Source organism: Bubalus bubalis, chromosome 9, assembly GCF_019923935.1.
Source record: "Bubalus bubalis isolate 160015118507 breed Murrah chromosome 9, NDDB_SH_1, whole genome shotgun sequence".
NCBI lineage: Eukaryota > Metazoa > Chordata > Mammalia > Artiodactyla > Bovidae > Bubalus > Bubalus bubalis.
Window position 1 is genome coordinate 79,661,960 of NC_059165.1, and position 21,008 is coordinate 79,682,967.

The window sequence follows — 21,008 nt, forward strand, 5'->3', positions numbered from 1 at the left end:
CTAAAGATAGTAGATTTCTATTTTGAAAAATGGAGAGGAGTTGAAAAGTTAAGTGAGGTGGCTGGTACCCAACATAAACTTGACCTACCCCACAATTTTGCAGGCAAGTCCTGGCCTTGAGTAAGGAAAGGACCCTGTTAGGATGTCAACCAATTATGACTCTTCGGTAATTGCCAAACAGTAAAGTAAAAGCCCTTCCAGGAGTTGGGTTGCCTTGGGCCTCATTTCATTTCACTTCCCTGAATTTCATTGTTGAACCAGGAATCTGCCATCAGGAGCTTCTCTTCCTTGTCAGTAGAGAGGCAGGGCTTGCTGTTTTAACTGGCTGTTGTTCTTTGACATGTAATCTGCTGCAGAGATTTCCTTAAAAATCACCTCATGTTATTGGGTTGGCCATAATGTTCATTCAGGATTTTCCATAACCTGTTATGAAAAACCCAAGTGAACTTTTTGTCCAGCCCAATATTTTCTTACTTTCAACAACAGTACTGAAGAGACAATGAAACAGAAGCGAGAGTGGGGTCACAGGCAAGGTACCTGCGCTTCCTGTTCTTCTCAGGTTATCTGAGAACCAGTGCTGCGCATCAGCCAGGACATTTCACTCCCTTGCTTTCAGACACAAAAGGTCAGTGTAAAGAAAATTAAGCCAGGTGATAAACCACCACAAGAAGTGATCGTTTTTTCATGTTTCCTTGCCTGGAGAAGGTAAAGGAAAATATTACAGGTAATTGGATCAGGCTTCAGTAACCTAAAGTGCCATAAACAACACCCCTTCCCACTGCCAAAAAAAGCAGGGGTGGGGGCTAATACTGTCTGAATGGTAATTAAACACAAGCTAAAAGAAAAGACTGAACTATTTTTTAAAAACTCTCGAACTATTTTTAAAAACTTTCGAAGTTTCCTTGGAAAAAAATTCAAAGCAGAAGGTAAAATAAATGAGTCCTGTCCACTGGGCTGATTAAAGTGTAGCAATTATATTGTCAATCCTGCCAGGAATCAAATACCCCCACAGAATTCAGAATTCAGTTCAGTTCACTTCAGTCGCTCAGTCGTGTCCGACTCTTTGCGACCCCATGAACTGCAGCACGCCAGGCTTCCCTGTCCATCACCAACTCCCGGAGTTCACTCAGACTCACGTCCATCAAGGCAGTGATGCCATCCAGCCATCTCATCTTCTGTCATCTCCTTCTCCTCCTGCCCCCAATCCCTTCCAGTATCAGAGTCTTTTCTAATGAGTCAACTCTTCGCATCAGGTAGCCAAAGTCCTGGAGTTTCAGCTTCAGCATCATTCCCTCCAAAGAACACCCAGGGCTGATCTCCTTCAGAATGGACTGGATGGATCTCTTTGCAGTCCAAGGGACTCTCAAGAGTCTTCTCCAACACCACAGTTCAAAAGCACCAATTCTTCGGCGCTCAGCCTTCTTCACAGTCCAACTCTCACATCCATACATGACCACTGGAAAAACCATAGCCTTGACTAGACGGACAATTGTTGGCAAAGTAATGTCTCTGCTTTTGAATATGCTATCTAGGGTGGTCATAACTTTTCTTCCAAGGAGTAAGCGTCTTTTAATTTCATGGCTACAATCACCATCTGCAGTGATTTTGGAGCCCCAAAAAATAAAGTCTGACACTGTTTCCACTGTTTCCCCATCTATTTCCCATGAAGTGATGGGACCAGATGCCATGATCTTCATTTTCTGAATGTGGAGCTTTAAGCCAACTTTTTCACTCTCCTCTTTCACTTTCATCAATTAGAGGTGCTTATAAGGCTCTTGATCTAGACAAATGGACCACAGATATCTGCCTACAGGTAAAGAGCTGTTTTACTAACTGTCTTGTGTGATAACAGACAGAAGCTGACAGTGAAAATGGCAGAGATGGTAGATAAAGAAGTCAGTCATCTGCCAAGACCTGTAGGCCTGGAGTGTGATTTGAATGTTACAACACGAGGAAAGTCAACTTGTGCATGTGTGATTGTGGGTGTAGACTTCACCGGTCCTGGGTCACCTCGTGGATGTTGGTGTTTCTTCTGATGTCACACTTTAAATTGTGCCTCGCTGCTGCCTATTTCATCACATCCAGTGTGTATGTTTGCACAAAGTTGTGTGCAAGATGGAGACTTTAATCGGCTCTTGTTCTGATCAATAGTTCACAGTTTGTGATTAGGAAACAGTTACAACAATAATACAAATGAGAACAATTTTGAAAAATAGAAGAGTATAAAAATATATTGAGGGCATTTGTCATAGCACTAGTCTAACAGCAAAAGCAATGGAAAACAAAGAAAGTAGAGACAGACTAAATATTTGTCAATAATTGAAATATTGCATGTGTTACCATTCAGTCGTGTCTGACTCTTAGTGACCCCATGGACTGTAGCCCACCAGGCTCCTCTATCTATGGAATTCTCTAGGCAAGAATACTAGAGTGGGTTGCCATTTCCTTCTTCAGGGGATCTTCCCGACCCAGGGATTGAACCCTGGTCTCCTGCCTTCCAGGCAGACTCTTTACCAACTGAGCCACCAGGGAAGCCCTTTAACTAAAATATTAGTCATCAGCTAAATAAAATGATGTGGACCTTATGCTTTTGCATGAAAAGATGTGCACAGAATGTTTTTGTTTAAAAAGGAATTAATTTGGGAACCAGATGCATTACTTTGATTCCATTTTTGTTAAAAGCCAAAGAAATATTTTTTGAAGGTTGGGAAGAGTTTCTGGGAAAGTACATTTAAAGACACACTTGAAGGATAGGTTTGAAATGTAAGATTTGGATTTTTATTTTTAATGACTTCTTTACTAATGATTTTTAAAATGAGTATATATATTGTTTTATTAATTTTAAAAACCATCATTTTTTTTGTTTAAAAAAATAGGGAAATGGTGAAATACAAAAAAAATATAAAATAAAAAATAAAGCTGAGAGGTATGATTTAAAAAACTGCACTTTTGCATTCAGACTACCTCCTATGCCAGAAATGGTTAATTTTATTGCAGTTATTTAGTTTGTGTTCAATTCTAGAGAGTGAGTTAAGATTGACAGAATTTCCATGAGTATAATTATGTGTGTGTAATTTCTGCTAATACATTTGAGAGAAAAGAGGAGAAATTACCTAATCATTTCCATTTTTCTTTCTTTTTTTCATTTTTGGAGGCCATTATTATGCTTTCTATTTTCTTTCCTTTCTCTTTTTTTTTTACACAGTTTTTATTTGCACTCAAACATACTGTATTAGAATCTTTTGATTGTAACAGACAGAAACCCAGCTCAAACTAGATGATGCTGAAAAGAAAAGCTTAATGGGAATTTTGTGATCATATAAGTAAGAAATCTGGGGGCTTACGTTTTTTCATCAAGATTTCTTTCCTTTTACATCTCTTAGTACTACTTTTCTCGATACTGCCTTCATTCTCAGTCAGGCTCTCTTCAGAGTAGCAAAGATGGCAGCCACAACTGCCCAAGTCTTACATCACCCTCAGCACTAACAGCCCCAAGAGAAGAAGAAGGAATGCTTCTTTTTCAATAGCCGCAACCAGTCCTCCCAAACCTACGGCCAAGAGGATGAGACGTTCTGATTGGCTCGTCTTAGTCACGTGCCCATTGCTATGGCCAGGGAGGCAGGTCAAGTGATAAACACATCTATCAGCTGAGGAAGGGAGTTTTCCCAGAAGAAAAGATAATAGTTGTTACAAGAAGGGAGAAAGTCTGCCAAGTAGGCTAAAACAACAGATATACACTAAACGTGTGATTTAAACTGTGTCGTTCTCCATAGGAAAAAGTAAAAGAGCCTCCCTCATCTTTTTGGTCTTCCTAAATTCTTGAAAATTTTTCCTCCTTAAGTTTCTACAAGTTCTGTGAAAAATCTCTCTGAATTGGGAGACAAGATTGCCTGTGTTTTTCTTCCCCTGTGTATCCTGTTATGATCAAAAGGTTCATGCTTTGGTTTACCCAACTGTCCTGCCATTTGCCTTCCAATGGTTTATCTCAAAAGGAAGCTGGTAAAATGAAAGATTTTGATTTTTAAAATACTTTATTTGAGTGGGGGTAGGGGGAGAAAACACTGTTTCAAATGAGGTTTTTAAAAGCCTTGAGTTGGCGAGTTGTTGCATAAAAATAACTTATGTTCTTTTCCCTGAGCCAGCAGTCCTTTAAAAAAAGCAGGTGTTCCGGATACTGGAGATGACAAACAGCTTTATAACTAACACAAGGAAGAGCAGAGAACAGGGAACTTTTCTGCCAAGTGTTAGAGCCAAGGGCAAAATATTCCAAAATGGACTTTTCTGTAACCATTTCAAAACAGAGGAAGCCAGAGGATTAGTAAAACAGTAAGTGTACAGTCTGGTCACTTTGAAGCCTGACATATTAGTCAGTTTGCTAAGGGAGTACATTTATGCAGATCTTTTCAAGGGAAAAGATTTTTCCTTCAGCCAAGTATGAAGACACAATAGTTTTTTTCTGTATCCTCAGTCATGCTAAGCATCATCAACATCTGTTGCATAATCTACATGGAGTGTGGCTATTGTCAAGAAGTTTGCAGAATACTCATTAGCTTAGAATACCTTAGCTTATTGATTGTAAAAGGCTTCTTTCTGCTTGTTTAGTTGCTGTATTAGAAGAAAGAAAGGAAGGTTCAATATAATTTTGGAGAATTATTCATGCTCCCTTTTTAAAAAAAATCTAAAGCAATCTGAAGGACAGTATATTCTGCACCCCGTCGTTCACTTGGCACAAGGATAAAACAGTGTTTTGTTTTATTTTTTACGCTCCTGGTTTCCTTCTTTGGGAACATCTACAGCACATCAATAAATATTGTCTAACACTTGTCGATGAGTTTTTCTACCAAGCATTAATTTTTCCAATACTGTGTAACCGTCACATCCATCTCTCACCTCCCATCCAAACCTGAAACTGGCTACCCTCCCTCTGACAACACTGCCATCCATTTTGATGGAACGGTTTAGGATGGATGCTGGGGAGCAGGTATGATGGGGTGATTTTTCACATTCCCTAGAACCGAGCTGTCCAATAGAAATATAATGCGAGAGAAATATTCATTTTTAAGTTTTGAAGTGGCTGGATTAAAAACAGATTACAGGTGACATTCATTTTCAACATATTATTTAACCCATATATTCCAACAGTACACAATTATTAATGGATATTCTACTTTCTTTTCTCTGCACTAAGACTTTGAGATCCAGGTGTCTATTATACTCACAGCACATGTCAGTCAGGACTAGCCATGGTTCAAGAGCTCAATAGCAACCTCTGACTAGTTGCTGCTGTATGGAGCAGTGTAGCTCTGGAAGGACCCTGTAGGTTATACTTAGAGCATCTGCTGTGGACCTGTTATGCTTTCAAATAATGTTATATAGTTCTGAGTATCAGGATACTGTGAGCCGTAGAATTTCTTCCCCCCACCCAAATCCTCATTTCCTTGATTCTGTACCAAGATTCCATGTTCTTTCCCCCTGGTCAGTGTAGCTTCTAAAAGCCATTGCCAAGGTCATGATGGTTCTAGAAAATGTGGAAAGTTAGAGTCCAGGAGAAGCGTTCCAAATTTATAGTCACAATTCTTGTTAAATTCCATATAAGAAAACACAGTGTTTAAAATGCATCTACCTGATTATTTATGATTCTCATAGATTTTTTTTTTCACCACCCTCATGATTTTCTGCTGACTTGCTCTTAAATGTGTTTTATGTTCCAGTCTCAATTCTCCAGTGTTTTGGAACAATTGACCTCTTTTCTGTTATACCTGGCCACACATTTCCACTAGCACTGCTTGATCCCCACACCAGGGAGTATGCTGTAGGAGGTTTGACTTTCTTTGAAGACTTGCTGTCTAGGAATTAGCACAATGTGGTTATATTGTTCTCACAGATGTTTTATAAGCACTTTAATAAGTCAACATATCCACTTGTGTTTCCCAAATACATGGTTAATGGTGGTATTGATGATAGATTTTGCTTTTGTATCTGTGTGTACCAGCCCAAGTGGTAGATGACGTGTGTGTGTGTGTGTGTGTGTGTGTGTGTGTTTGTGTGTGCATGCGCTCAGTCATATCCAACTCTTTGCAACTCCAGGAACTGTAGCCTGCCAGGCTCCTCTGTCCATAGAATTTTCTAGACAAGAATACTGAAGTAGGTTGCCATTTTCTCCTCCAGGAGATCTTCCCAACCCAAGGATCTAATCCATGTCTCTTGCATCTTCTGCAGTGGCAGGCAGGTTCTTTACCACTGAGCCATCTGGGAAGCCCCAACAGCCCTCCTTAAATCACTTAGTTATTTGAGAATAACTCTTAACACTTGGTTTCTGCATGGTCAATGGATTGATACTGAGCAGTCTGGGCTGATTCTTCTACCTGGAACTTCTCTCACTGTTGGCATAGTTGTCCTTTTTTCTTTCTTCTAATTTCAGAGGCCTTCCCTGACTGCCCAATATTATAGTATATCCTCTTTGTTTTTCTTTTTTCCCCACAGTATTCTGTTTTTGCCTTCACAGGTCTTGGCAACACTGAAACATGCTTGTTTATTGACTACCTATAAGATCAGTCTAGTGTGTCTATTCTGTCCAATATCCTCAACAATTAACACAGTGCCTGCTGCTGCTGCTGCTGCTAAGTCGCTTCAGTCGTGTCCGACTCTGTGCGACCCCATAGACGGCAGCCCACCAGGCTCCCCCGTCCCTGGGATTCTCCAGGCAAGAATACTGGAGTGGGTTGTCATTTCCTTCGCCAATGCATGAAAGTGAAAAGTGAAAGTGAAGTCGTTCAGTCGTGTCCAACTTTTAGCGACCCCGTGGACTGCAACCTACCACACTCCTCCACCCATGGGATTTTCCAGGCAAGAGTACTGGAGTGGGTAACACAGTGCCTAGTGCACAGCAAATGCTCAAATATTTGCATAAATATGTAACCAAGTATTTGCATTTTTCCAAGGACTGTATTTTTCCATTTATATTGCTATAGCGATAATATCTCAAAATCATATTGACAGCCCTAGAGTTAAATGTGGAAGATACTCCTCTCACTAAAAATGTTTCATTGTTAAAAGTATTTCCTCTTCGTCTATTTCTAAATTATTAGTCAAATCACCATTGGAGGTCTCAGTTGAATGTTAAATGCTATTTACAAACCAAAGTTAAATGTGAAATTGGAGGCTAAAAGTTTTTTTAAACTTTAAATTGTCAGAGAACCAATGGCAATACTAAAACATGAAATGAAAGGTTTTCTCAATGTCACATGATCTAAATGATTATAATAAAAGTAAGTTTGTGGACAACTATACACATACCATATAGCAATCTAGAATGTACTATTATTGTAGTTTAAGAAAAAAAGAATTCTAGTGCTGTTTAATGCCATGACACAAGTAGAGAAATAGGGATATTTTCATCCAACAAAGCAGCAGTGAGCTCTAGGGTCCATTTTTTTCCAGTGAATTCACCCAGGTGCCATAGGTTTTCTAGAGTTCATTTATTTAACAAATACTTATTTAAACTTTTAATTGTTTACTTTTAAGTCTTCTTAGAATATTAGCTTATTTAATGCTGATAACAATCTTTTGAGTAGGTACTACTAACCTCTCATTTCATAGCTGTGAAAAGTAAGGCCTGGACACATGAAGTGACTTTGAAGGTGGTAAGAAGGGAAGCTGGGATTTAATCCCAGGAGGTCTGACTCCCAGATCAGGGTGCTTAACCTTTATACTAAGGGTTACTTTGGATTTTGAGTTTAAAGGCATTCAGTCTATCAACAATTACATCTTTCTGTATTCTTCCCACAAGCCGCCTTTAAAACATTTCCCATGATTTACAAGGACCGTTTTTCATCAGCCATCAGCTTTTCTCATCCTGTCCAATATGCATTTAGCTTTTCTTTCCTTGATTTCTTCTAAAGAGGACCATATGTCCCCAGGACGAGGAATTGGAAACTGGAAGCTATAAATTTATAGAAGAAAGTAAAACTCATAAGATAGTCATATCTAGGAAGACTGAATATCTTCCTTCATTTTCAGAACTGAACTTTCTGCACCAAAACTGTTTGGAAATAGGATTTATTCTGGTTTGGAACAGTGGGGATTATAATTATTATGCATTTCATTCACTGACAGCTTTCTTCTGTACTTAGAGGTAACAAATTCAAATGTCTTTGCATGACTTATCCAAGGGGGAAAACTTTCTGTTCTATTAATCCCTAGAAGCTGATTAAAGATCAAGTCAGAGACCAGTCTATTATAGTTTTAATCCTCATAAACTCTAAATCACTTTACTCCATCTCATAGCCATGGAAATCTGTAGAGCCATCCAGTTATCTCCAAATGCATGTTTCCAGTGCTGAGGTAGAATAGAGGAGAAAAAAAGGTGTATTACTCATAAAGACAGTAAAAACTCTGAATCCAAGCACATACATATCATAGCAATATTCAAAATACAGATTATGTGCATGCTAAGTTGCATCAGTCATGTCCGACTTTTTGTAACCCTATGAATTGTACTCCCCCTACTCCAGGCTCTTCTGTCCATGGGATTCTCTAGGCCAGAATACTGGTGAGGATTGCCATGTCCTCCTCCAAGGGTATCTGTCCAACCCAGAGTCTCTTGGTCTCCTGCATTGGCAGGCAGGTCCTTTACCACTAGCACCACCTGGGAAGCCCACAGATTATATACTGTAGTAAAATCTTGAAAACATAAAAGAGAGACATTAGAATAGATTCAACGTCAGTTTACATCAGTGACTGGAGTAGCTATTAATGAAGATGGGAGAGTCTCTAGAATTTAAAAGGGGGAAAGGATGATTTTAAAGACAAAAAACAGACAAGTGAGAATGATTTTACTCAGGCTCTTGAAATAAGAACACCCCAACCCTGAGTACCAGAGTGTTTCTGATGGGTGATGTTGCATTAGAACTTTGTAGGGAAGGACAGACATGTTACAAGTGAGATGATTTACATTTGGGATGGTTGTAATCAGAGGAAGTCTAGGTCAGTTAGCTGAACAGGAAACGTTTCTCTCTGTGTCTAGGAAGTTTCAGAGGGACCCACAGTTGTAATCTCAGCTATTCATTCATGAGACAAAGAATGGGAAGTTGGAGAGTCTGGGTCTGATCTTGTCAGCACATTCAGGCAGAAAGGGGAAAATCTGTGTTTAGGCTTGTCCTGGGTAAACAAAGAGTCATGTGCAAATCTTATGAAGTCATTAGAAAGAGTGGACCGTGGGTTTTATCAAAGTCACGGGGAGGAGGCTTTTTGTGCTAAGCCATTGCCCAGAACACAATAAGGTGGGTACACTTCTCAATGATTGTTAATTTGTGGGAGCACAGGGCTTAGGCAGTTTCACCATTGTCAATAGCAAACGGATTCAGAGCAGAGGCGTCAATGGACACATAGTGAGATGTGCGTATGCATTAGTAGCTTGGTTGTGTCCAACTCTTTGCAACCCCAAGGACTATAGTCCTTTAGATTCTTCTCTCCATGGAATTCTCCAGGCAAGAATATTGGAGTGGGTTGCCATTTCCTTCTCCAAAGGATCTTCCCAACCCAGGGATCAAACCTGGGTCTCCTGCATTGTAGGCAGATGCTTTACCATCTGAGCCATCAGGGAAACCCTATAGTGAGATGTGCTGTGACCCAAAGGAAGATCAATTCAAATAGATCTGAAGGCAACAAGCCGAGGGAAAAGGTTTTCCATAAAAAAGTATCCAGGAAAAAGGGACCTACTGAAGATGATGTAAGTGGAGTCCCTAGAAAAAGACCAGTCCACTGAACCCAGGTTGCTGCAGAAACATCACTTTTAAATCACAACTGTAGGTTTGCAGATGAAGCTTAAGAATGGGCAGTGTCTCTCAAGGCCAACATGAATAGTGCATCCAAAATCAACTTTAGGTAGAATAAAGCACAAACCTGCACAAATCTGACTATTGGGTTAAAGTAATTATAGTTAAATCTAGCCATGAATACTTGTATAAAGTTTGAATCCAGAGTTCCTCTAGGTATCTTTACACCAACTTTTGCACCCTGCTGGTAGCTCGTTATGGAAGAGGAACACAGGGGAAAGATCACAGTCCCAAATCAGTTGATTTACTGAAAACCCCTTAATGCCTCGTGGATAGTTGTTTGTTTGTTTTTGGTATGTTTTTGCCCCAGGTTGTCTCAGAACAAACGGCAAGACATTCATCTCCTAATTTTGTGCATGGTCTAATTTTTCCCATTTAAAAATCCCAACAATAAAATCGCCAATGATCTGTAAGGATGGGTAAAGTACAGTAACAGGATTAAATGGAATCTCATGATAATCTCAGCAAATCAGATTAACAATGCATAAAATTTCTCCTATACCTAATCTTCTACTGACATTGCAATATTATAAGCAGCTAAGCTGCTAGGCTTGAATTTCATCCCCCTCCCCAATTTTAACTTTATTAGAAGTGCTAAAATGAAGCAAAAGGCTAAAACTCGCTCCAAGAAGAGAAAAAAGAAGAAATATTGCAGGGAAAAAAATCACTAGACAGTGAAGACATGATCATAGATAGAAAACAGGTCAGGTGAGAATGCTAAATTCCTAATCAGACTCAGCTCAGGCATACAAATACCCATAAGTACAGACCTCCCACGTGACGCTAGTGGTAAAGAACCCGTCTGCCAATGCAGGACACGTAAGACACAGGTTTGATACCTGTTTTGATACCTGGGTCAAGAAGATCCCCTGGAATAGGAAACGGCAAGCCACACCAGTATTCTTGCCTGGAGAATTCCCATGGACAGAGGAGCCTGGAGGACTACAGTTCATGAGGTTGCAAAGAGTCGGACATGACAGAGCGACTAACACTTTCACAGCAAAGATAAGCTCTATCTAAAGAAGTTTAAAGTTTGTCTGAAGAAACTCAAAAATGTTCAAAAGTTCGGTTACTAATCATTCTTTGTCAGTCACATTTCTTTGCTCTTGATTTTGTGGTTATTTCAGAAGTTAGAACTGCTATAGAATTTATAGTTCTGTTCATCATCTATTTCTATACTTCAGCTCTATGGCTTTTTGTAAAATGCACAAAGACTTTTCTCCTGTTTTATAAGATCTACAGTCGAGTGTAGTACGTTCATACCTCCTCATCTTATTATTTACCAAATGTCTGGTCATATTGTAGGATGCACTTCCTTGTCCTCTTGTGAGAAGTGGAGCCAGATGACTAGTTGTGGCCAATGAATTGTAAGCAGGAGTGACCTGTATAATTTCTGAGCTGGAGTATTTAATTTCCCATATAAGGCCTTCAAGTTCACTTTCCCTCACTAGAGTGACCAGCAATATTGCTGTTAGTGGCTGTTTCATTAGGCTGGAGTCTTAAAGTGAAAAAGATATGAAGCAGAGATGCTGCTGATCTGGAATTACCATATAGTGAGAACAAGAAATGCATTTTTAATGAGCTGTGGAAGTTTTGGCTTCTTGTTGCCTGAATGTTTGTTACTATAGTATAACCTAGCCTATCATGACTGATACAATTACATTTGCAAGTGAAGTATGATCTGATTCTTGATACATTGTTGTTTAGATGCTAAGTCTTGTCAGACTCTTTGCAACCCCAGGAGGACTATACCCCTCCGGTTCCTCTGTCCATGAGATGTCCCAGGCAAGAATACTGGAATGGGTTCTGTTTCCTTCTCCAGGCGATCTTCCCAACCCAGAGATAGAACTCATGTCTCCTGTGTCTCTTGTATTGCAGGTGGACCCTTTACCCACTAAGCCACCTGGGAAGCCCAAAAGCATGGGCCCAACTGAATTATAGGTTCCAACCAGAAATCAGAAAGGACCCCAAACAGGGCTTTCTTCAGTGATTCACACTCTGCAATGAGAAATAAAAATCAGAGCTTTTAAGGCAGAGTTGGATGTCTTATTAAGCAAATCAACACTTAAAGAATGGGAAAAAGAAAAGAAAAAAGAATAGTTTCTATTTGATCGTTGGCAGTGTTGTAGCAGGTTTATTCAATTTTTGTAGCACAATAAAGATATATTATGGAAACTGGGTAAAAAGAAAGAGGCAGCTGTTTAATTGTAATAATTGAATGAATAATTAAATGGCAGCTCTTTGGCAGATGATTTACAGTGAAATGAATTTCTGTACTAATTATTTTCAGTAGCTAACTCTTGAATATAAAAATCTGCTTACTGATGAAGATCCAAATATGAGTAATATGAACTCCCTGGCATGAATGGAAACTGACAACTGAATAGTAGGGGAGAAGAAATGGACATGAAGCAGAAATAAGTGCTCTAAGAGTTGCACACTCCAAGCTGTGACAGGCCTGGGAGTTCTAAAAAGGGGTAAATGATCTAGTAGCTATGGCTGCTAAGCCATTCCATAGTTAGTACTAGCCTGTAGAGGCAGCTGCTTGAATAGAAAACTGAGTATCAGAGAGTAGTTGGTAGTAATAAGCCACTGAAGGAGTGGGCAGAGCAACTTATTAACTTGATAAAAAGTCAACATTATTTTGAGAAAGCCGGATTTCTTGCCATCCAATGTAAAATCTAGCAGCTCTATTTCAACTCCAATTACTTCACTACTTCCACACTTTGGTGTATCAGTTTGTGGTTTAGGATTTGGCAAGACTGTGCACAGGAGAAGCAAACCAACAAATGGTCCAAGTGAAAGCAAACTCATTGCCTGTGTATAAGCATAGGTTTAAGGCACAGTGTAAAAATAATCACAGGGAAACAATGGTAAATATGTAATCAAAAACATGTTAGAATGAACCATAACAAAAGAAGTTTTAAAAAAAAAAGGAGAAATTTTCTGAAACAATGTCTCAAAGACTGCTTTTTTAGACTATAGCATGCTCTTCTTTCGCTACACAAAACCAATATTTTCTCTCCTCAGCAATGTTTTCTGTCCATGTAACAGGATCATACCCATTCTTTGTTGAACCGTTTACACTGAGGTAACACTGGCTTACTTACTGTTAGATGTTTAAGGCAGTTGGAAGGAGATAGCCGTGTATAACTCTTCAAAAAATTACTCCTTCAATGTTAACACTTGATTTTTCAAAAGCAGGCTGTCAAAATATTTAAGAGGATGGCAATAAAAGTGTGTTGTGTATAGAACATATCAAGGGTGACACCAACTCCATCCATATCTACTGGATGGAAGCAAGACGTGCTTTTCTGAGAGTTTATAGTAGGCAAAAAAAAAAAAAAAAAAAAAAAAAAGAGGCATTTTTATTTTAACCAGATGTGAAAGAATTAAACCCAATATTTTCAAGTATTTTTTAGTGCCATATGATGTCATCTGATTTTATATTTTCTGAGGGATAGTGGGTATTTTCAAATTGTTAAGCCACTTTCCATGTATGTACTTAAAGTCTTATATATGATAAATTACAGTAAACAAATTACCACACCGGCAGAACATACTTTTGGCTGTTTATGTAAGACAGCAGAGAGAGAAATTTAGTTTCTCAATCGGAAATGGAATCAAAATCATGTGAAATGTCTTCTGCTGGCCTTCAAGACAGTCCTTATTTCAGAGACTATGTATTCCTCATCCAAAGAGGTCCAGGGCAGGGAGGGCTGGGTGTGTCCTCCGAATAGTACAAGGGCCTCTTCCCTGCAGTGCCAACACAGCAGCCCCCGGACCTCGTAGGCACTACCCTAGTCATCCAGGCAACCACAGTTTTTAAACAACCATGCCCTTCCTTTTTTACTGGTAATATGTTTTCAGTGACAGCCTTACACATGCTATATCTCACCGCCACTAACCCAGATGGGGTCAAATTTCCCAGAATTGCTGCGCCACTCTTGTCCTCCAGAGTTGGCAAGGGAACCAGGCGGCCCCTAAGCAGACAGACGAGAGAACTTGCTTCCTCACACTTTTCTCTGGAGCAGCATCAGACAAGCGGCCACACCCAGGAGCAGGAGAGTGGCCCTCAAAGGCTTTGCTGAGTGAGCTTCTCTGAGCCATCTCTCCCGGGGTGGGGAAAGAGACTTCTTAAAAAACCATTTAAAGCTTTCCAAAGGGCAAGAGCGAGACGATCGCGAGCCAAGGTTAGCATCAGTGGTTCCACTCCTCCAGACTTCACTTCGGAAATAAGGAAGGAGTCAGTCACCAGTGCTGACTGACGGATGCCTCATCCAGCAGCTCCCCGCCCTCTCCCAGTTAAGACAGAGCTGCTGCGAGTAAAGTTAATATTACTAAAGGGCCGTCGTTGTATTAAACGTTGTTGAATTAGAAACACCATCAGTTCAGACCAAAGTCTCCTCCATCCACCACCCATACTCAAGCACGGAACATTCCGGGCAAAGACCCCTCAGCCTTCCTTCCTTGGCGAAGTCCTCGAGGGTAGGCGAGACCGGGTTGGGGGCGGGCGGGGAGGATTGGGGTTTAGGACTGTGCCAACGCAAAATCCTCTGCCAAGGGGCTCCCGAAGCAGGGCAGTTTCCCAGGACCGTGCCCACGTTCCGTCGCCCCCTCCCCGACTGTCTCTGCCCGGCCGAGGCTGGAACCCTGGAATGGGTTGGGGACCAATGAGATGGCAGCGGTTGACGCAGGGATCACGGTGAGGGGCGATTTCATCTCCCGGGGGTGGAGGGGGAGAGGCCGCCCAGCGGGGGTGGGGGGCGGAGGAGAAAGGGGGTAAAAAGTGGGAGGGGAGGAGATCGGAGACAGCCAGTTGAGCAGTAAAGACCCAGAGGTGTGAGAGCCAAAGGTAAAGAAGAAAAGAGCAGGTTCGCGGACGAGGAGGCGGCGCGGCCAGGGCTGGGGGCTGCCGCGAGGAGGGCGCCGCGGGGAGGGCGGGGGAGGGTCGCCGTCAGTCAGGCCGAGCCGGGCTCGCGGGCCGGGGGGCGGGCGCCGGGCGCGCGGCAGCGGCGGGAGGGCGCGGCGGCCCGGGCCGTGGATACCGCGCCCCCGCCCGGCGGTGCGCTGCGCTCGGCGCTCCGCGTCCCTCAGCGCCAGCTCCGAGCCCGCCGCCCCGGGGCTGCCCTCCTCCCGCTGCCGCGCGCCCGTTGGGGGGCCCGGGGGGAAGAGGCGCCGGAGGCCCGGCCGCATTGTGACGTAGCGGGGCCGCGGCAGCGCCTCCGCCGCCCGCCGGCTCCCGCGGTTCCTGCTCCCGCCGCCGCCGTCCATCTGTCCGTCCGTCCGTCCGTTCGTCCGCATTTTTGAGCAGCCGCAGCGCCGGGCGCCCGGGGTGAGTCCAGGTCCCGGGGTGGACGCCGCGGGGAGACGGGGGTGGGGCGCGACGGCGCGAGCGACTGAGCCTTTCCAAGTTTGCACCGGGCGACCCGGGCGGGGGTCTCCCCCGCCCCGCCGCGAGCCCCGGGGGGGGGCCCCTTTGTGCGGCGAGTCCCGGCGGTTCGAGTGGCGGCGGTGCCTCTGCAGAAAGGGTTTCGGGGGAGGTCTCTATAGTAACGTTGGCGGCGCCTGCCAAGCGGCTTCTCTTCTTCTTGAGGGAGGGGGGAGGAGCCCCCACCTCAGGTTCCAAAGGATTGCTCTTTTCCTTTGCCGGTTTCGTGTGGTTATTATTCTTCCTGCCACCTGGGATGGTGTGGGAGGCAGGGATGGGCAGTGCCGGGGCTCCTAAGAACTGAGGTAACCAGGGACGAAGTAATAGTAATAGAAACAGTACCAAATAATAATAGTAATCGCAAAAGAGGGACGCCTGGGGTTGCCGCGCGGCCCAGGGGGAGCCCCTCGCTCTTGGGCACCGCGGCCCCCAGGTTGCCCGGTCCTCTAGGGCTCCGACCACCACCCTCGGGCGCTGTCCTGTGTCCGCCGCTCGTCCGGGTCAATTGTAGCCAGGAGTGTTTCTCCCCTGGCCTCCTTTCGCGATGATGTCTCTCATCTGCAGGTGGTAAGCGAGGTGACTGGTAATTTGGCTATTGTCAAATGCCACGTTTTGTTTATTTCATTTTTACGAAAGGAAAAGAGGGAAAATTATGAGCCATTACTGGCAGCCATACAGTTTCCACAGGAAATACTAGCATTCTTTGAGGAACACGCTACTGCTTGCGGGGAAGAAAGTCTTTAGGAAACAAAAAGGCAACAGCATTGTTGCTCATTTTCAATGGACCGCTAGGAGAGGGGAAACGTGGTGTTTTTTCCTGTGGGAACAGGCTTGCCTTGGGAAAGTTAATTAAGGAAGCTTACTGTCGGTGGCCCGTTTTTCACTTGCTGGTGGCTGGACCCCACTCCTCCTGGCTATTACTGACAAGTGTCCATCAAAGAGCTGCGAGGAAGGGGAGAACCATTGCAGGACAGTCTCACCACACACCATGTGCTGTGGAGCCCAGCCAGGGTGCAGTGTGCAAAATGAAATAAGGGCTGTCTGGGGACGTTTATGAGGATTGCATGTGTGCAGAGTATGTCAGTTCTCCAAGGTGTCACTCTAAACACATCATTTTCAAGCATGGCTTTCCCTGCTGAATCTGCAGAAAGGCAAAAACCTATTTCTCTTATTATGGAGCAGACGTCCCAGTTGGGAATGGGTTGAAATATGTATTTCATTTGTATATATTGAAATTTTCAAAGGCAGAGAGGATAAGGTTTAGGAAAGCAGTATGCTAATGGGTTCACATCTAGAGAATGTCTGTTGGGTATTTCTGATGCATCTCAACGTTAAATTACGTTCAGCCTGGCTGGAATGAAGGGAGACAACCATCAGGTGCCCTTTATTTGAAAAAGTGTGACATTTTGTCCCCAATGCAGAAGTCTCTCTGGAAGGCAGTATTAACTGAAGATTACCCAAATATGTAGGAGTTTTAGGTCTAGACACAGAAAGAAGATGGTGCTTCTCTTAAGGATCTTCGTACATCTCAGTTAGAAATAAAATATAAAAAAAAATAAATAATATAGCTTTGAACATAAACTTCATTTTATTTAGAGCAAGCATTTCATGAGGAAAGGTTACAATATGGTAGATCTGAAATGATGCTGCAGTTATTGATTTGACATTTACTACTGCGTATGGCATGCTGCGATTCATGGGGTCGCAAAGAGTCGGACATGATTGAGCGACTGAACTGAACTGAACTGTGTATGGATATCCAAAAGGAAGGGACTAAGGCAAATGAATTTCTCTGTCTACTGTGTCATAGCTCTGCTACTTTCAACTAGTTGTTCTTGTGCAGGTGTACAGTGGAAATTCAGAACAGAGGCCAAGAAACTTTCTGTGCACTGTTGTCTTGGAGGGAATTGCAGCAGTATTTTACTGCTCTTAAGAGGAGGAAAGCCCACATAAACATCTAATACAAACAAATGATCTTTGGTATTATCAGAGAAAGCCTGGAGTCATTTTTCTTGCCAGATTGAAGGCATTTCTTGTCAAAAGAGGAAATCTCCCAAGGAGCAGGTGCATCATTATAAGAAACACAAGGGATTTTTTCCTTTAAATGCAAAAATCTAATTGAATTGAATAGCAACAAGAGAATCAAGCGACACTCTTAGAATAGAAGGTTTGTTTTTGGCAGTCTGTCAGATTAGGGTTGCAAACCACATAGGAGAAATAGGTGTCTTGGGAGAAAAATAATTTCCTGGTGAAAATCAAACATTTGCTTCTGTGAAACTTTTACCTTTACGTGCTTGTTTCCTTGTGCCCCTTAGATTGGTGTGCAGATTCTACTTGCAAGAATTAATTTTCTGGAAATGATTCAATGAAGTGGTTACTAATATATATACTATGCGTGATTTATGCCTGTAGATAACCGGATTTTATATTTTATAATTTATATATCTTATCACTCCTTTTTTAAGCTTTTAAAATTATTGATCAAAATATGTGTTGAAATGATTAATTTTTTTATTTTTAATTGATATGATTGACAGCTGGGTCCTGGAAAAGTGCTGATTGATTACTAAATAGTCATTCCATATACACTTTGTACATACATGGGGTATAAAAATATAAAATGCAGAGTCTCTTCACGAAGAACTTACAAGGGGAAAAATAGGATACATGAAATATTAAGTAATGATACAGAGCATGAAGGAAGATATTTTATGATTAATTGCCTAAGACAGTGAGCAGTAAACGAAAAGGAATTCCCATGAGAAAGTAACCAAGTCAGCTTAGATGTTTTTTCAGTTATCCATTGCTGTGTAACAAACCATCCCCAAATCATTGCTTAAAATGACTGTTTTGCTTGCAATTGTGTGGTTGGTAGTTCGAGTTGGGTTCAGCGAGGTGGTTCTGCTGCTGCTCTTGGCTGAGTTCCTCTGTTATCTTCAGTCACCTGGTAGTTTGGATGATCTAGGATGGCCTCATTTATGTCTGATAGTTATTAGGTCAGGTTAACAGGTAACTGTGGCATGAGCCTCCCATTCTCCAGCTGACTAGCCTGGGCCCGCTTGTCTATGTGACAGACAAGCAGTATTCCAAGAGCAGCAAAAGAACAAACCCCAGTTTAGGGTGATTTTTAAGCCTCTGCTTGCATTATATTTGCTATTCCTTCCTCTCAGCCAAATCAAATCACAGGGTCTCCCCAGATTCAAGAGGGTATTGAAAGACTCCAGTTGCTGTCAGCGGGAGCTGCAAAAATCTGTGGCAATTTTTTTCAACCTAGTATGTGTATGAAAATAGTTGTTCCAGCCAATGTTTTTGTGCTGAGGGATAGTGTACTGTAAGCTAGTGTACTTGGAGACAGCCCAGAATTGAGGTTAGGGAATTGCCCTATAAATCATTGTCCTGTAATCTTTGTTCTGTAAACCACAGAAAGAAAAGGAATGACAACGATAATAAAATTTTAGCTATATCCTATGCTAGTGGTGTGAGGATGGTTTGGAGACAGTAGGCTGGTAGCAGAGTCAGCAATCCATTGTTGAAGGGTGAGGAAGGCTCTGACAAAGGTGGAGGCAGAGAGGAAGGAAAGGAAGGGATGGATCTGTGCATTTGGGCTAAGTTGTTCTGTCGTGTCCTGTCTAACCCTTTGTGATCCTATGGACTGTAGCCGGCCAGGCTCCTCTCTTCATGGGACTCTCCAGGCAAGAATACTGGAGTGGATTGCCATGCCCTCCTCCAGGGGATCTTCCCAACCCAGGGATCGAACCCGTATCTCTTTCATCTCCTGCATTGGCAGGTGGATTCTTTATCACTAGTGCCACGTAGGAAGCAGGGATCGATCTGGGAGATCCCACATTTTGGATTAGGTGACTGATTATACAAGGTTAGCGAAAGCCTAGAGTCAGAATCATTATGAGATTTAAAAAAGCTTAAGTGACTGAAAGAATGATTGTGCTGTTGTGAGAAATAGAGAAATCAATAAGTGATTTATTTGGGGGGAGGTAAAAAATTCAGTGCCAGGAAGATTGATTAAAAGAGATAAATGAACGTGAGAATGCTTTATAAGCTGCAGAGTATACTATGAATGTTACAATTGCTTAGTGTTTAAATCACAGTGGATTGTGTACAGTTATGTTTCTCTAGTTGTAAAGCAACAGAAAACAAATGTAATCTGGAGGATATCCTGAGAGTCAAAGGGAAGTCAGAACCATTCTCAGGATAGAAATGGAACTCCTCTTGGACACTGGGGAGTAGAAACTGAAGGTCTTGTTCCTGAGGCACACAGCTGGCTGTCGGCCCTTGGAAGGCTCTGCCCTTGCGCTTAGCAAAGCAGGAAGAACTCCTTTGGCCTAGTTTGAGTGGCAGGCACACTGCTGAGCCAGAAGCGTTCATTGACAGCCCTGCTCAGATAGCACACAATGGGGCAGTAGGTGGGTGCTTCCTCAAAGGACTTGGGAGCACCGCTGTCAGAATTGAGAATGGACACAGGGTAGCAGAACCAACAAATCCCTGCCAGAGATGAACACTTGATGATTTCTTTGGGCCTGGCTACTGGGAGAAGAAGGAAATGACAACCCATTCCAGTATTCTTGCCTAAGAATCCTGTGGACAGAGGAGCCTGGTGGGCTGCTGTCCATAGGGTCGCACACAGTCGGACATGACTGAAGCAACTTAGCATGCGTGCATGCATTGGAGAAGGAAATGGCAACCCACTCCAGTGTTCTTGCCTGAAGAATCCCAGGAACAGAGGAGCCTGGTGGGCTGCTGTCTATGAGGTTGCACAGAGTCAGACACGACTGAAGCGACTTATCAGCAGTAGCAGCTACTGGGAAGTGGGCAGGGTAGGAGGTGACACTTTAGGCACATTTACATAGAGATACCATTGCTTTCGTGACAGTTAACACCCATGCTAGTGGCAGGAGAGAGCCAGCACGGTGTAGGCTCCTCTGTAAACGTCAGTGGATGTTTTATTAGAGGGGAGAGGAATGCAAAACACGTTCTTTTCTGTCTTTCACCTGAGGGTTCAGTGGAGGTGCTGCTTCGCCAGCCTTGTTTTATAGGTGGCCTGTCTTAAATTCAGGTGGCCTCCCTACCATACAGTGCAGCTGTCAGGCTGGCCTGAAACATCTGGCCTCACTCATATCCCACAATTCGGCTCAGCAGCACACACAGCTGTGCTTTATGGAAGGGCCTGGGATGGACCAGCTCAAACCCGAGCCCACACTTTTTTATATCCCAGAAGATATTCCATAAACATTAGTGAGTGAATGTGCCATTATCTGCCACAGTAACATTTTCTAAAGCAGTCTGGTCTGGATTTTCATTATTCACAGAAGAATAGGCTATAAAGTCCCTAAATACCTTTTGTAGATTGAAATGTTTTAAGGTACTGGTGGTGCTGGTTTAGGTGCTCAGTCAGGCCTGACTCTCTGCCACTCCGTGGACTGTAGCCCGCCAGGCTCCTCTGTCCATGGGATTTCCCAGGCAAGAGTACTGGAATGGCTTCCCATTTCCTCTCTGGGATTTTCATTATTCACAGAAGAATTGGCTATCAAGTCCCCTAAATGCCTTTTGTATATTGAAATGTTTTAAGGTACTAGTGTCACAGAAATACAGGTTTTTATAATGCCAGTTACAAAAATAGACCCTGGGGTTTTTTTGAAACACAGTTGTCTTTACTTTTTGTATCTGTCAGGACTCTTGGCAGCAAGTCACAGAAACCCAGTGTTCAAGTAGGAAGGAAGGGACAT

The 21,008-nt window shown here is 42.7% G+C and overlaps 1 protein-coding gene across 5 annotated transcripts in view; it reads left to right on the plus strand.

Annotated features, from left to right (window-relative positions):
- Positions 1–14,192: 14,192 nt before the first annotated feature.
- LOC102397629 (synuclein alpha interacting protein) overlaps positions 14,193–21,008 on the plus strand; it is a 165,725-nt gene continuing 158,909 nt past the window's right edge. For 2 of the 5 annotated variants that reach the window (XM_025293004.3, XM_025293010.3), the window contains exon 1: positions 14,959–15,171. The gene's annotated coding sequence lies outside the window, so the exon portion shown is untranslated. Of the gene's footprint in view, positions 14,325–14,641; positions 14,692–14,957; positions 15,172–21,008 lie in introns of those variants that run through there. The other 3 variants (XM_025293007.3, XM_025293005.3, XM_044947803.2) reach the window with 3 other exon arrangements.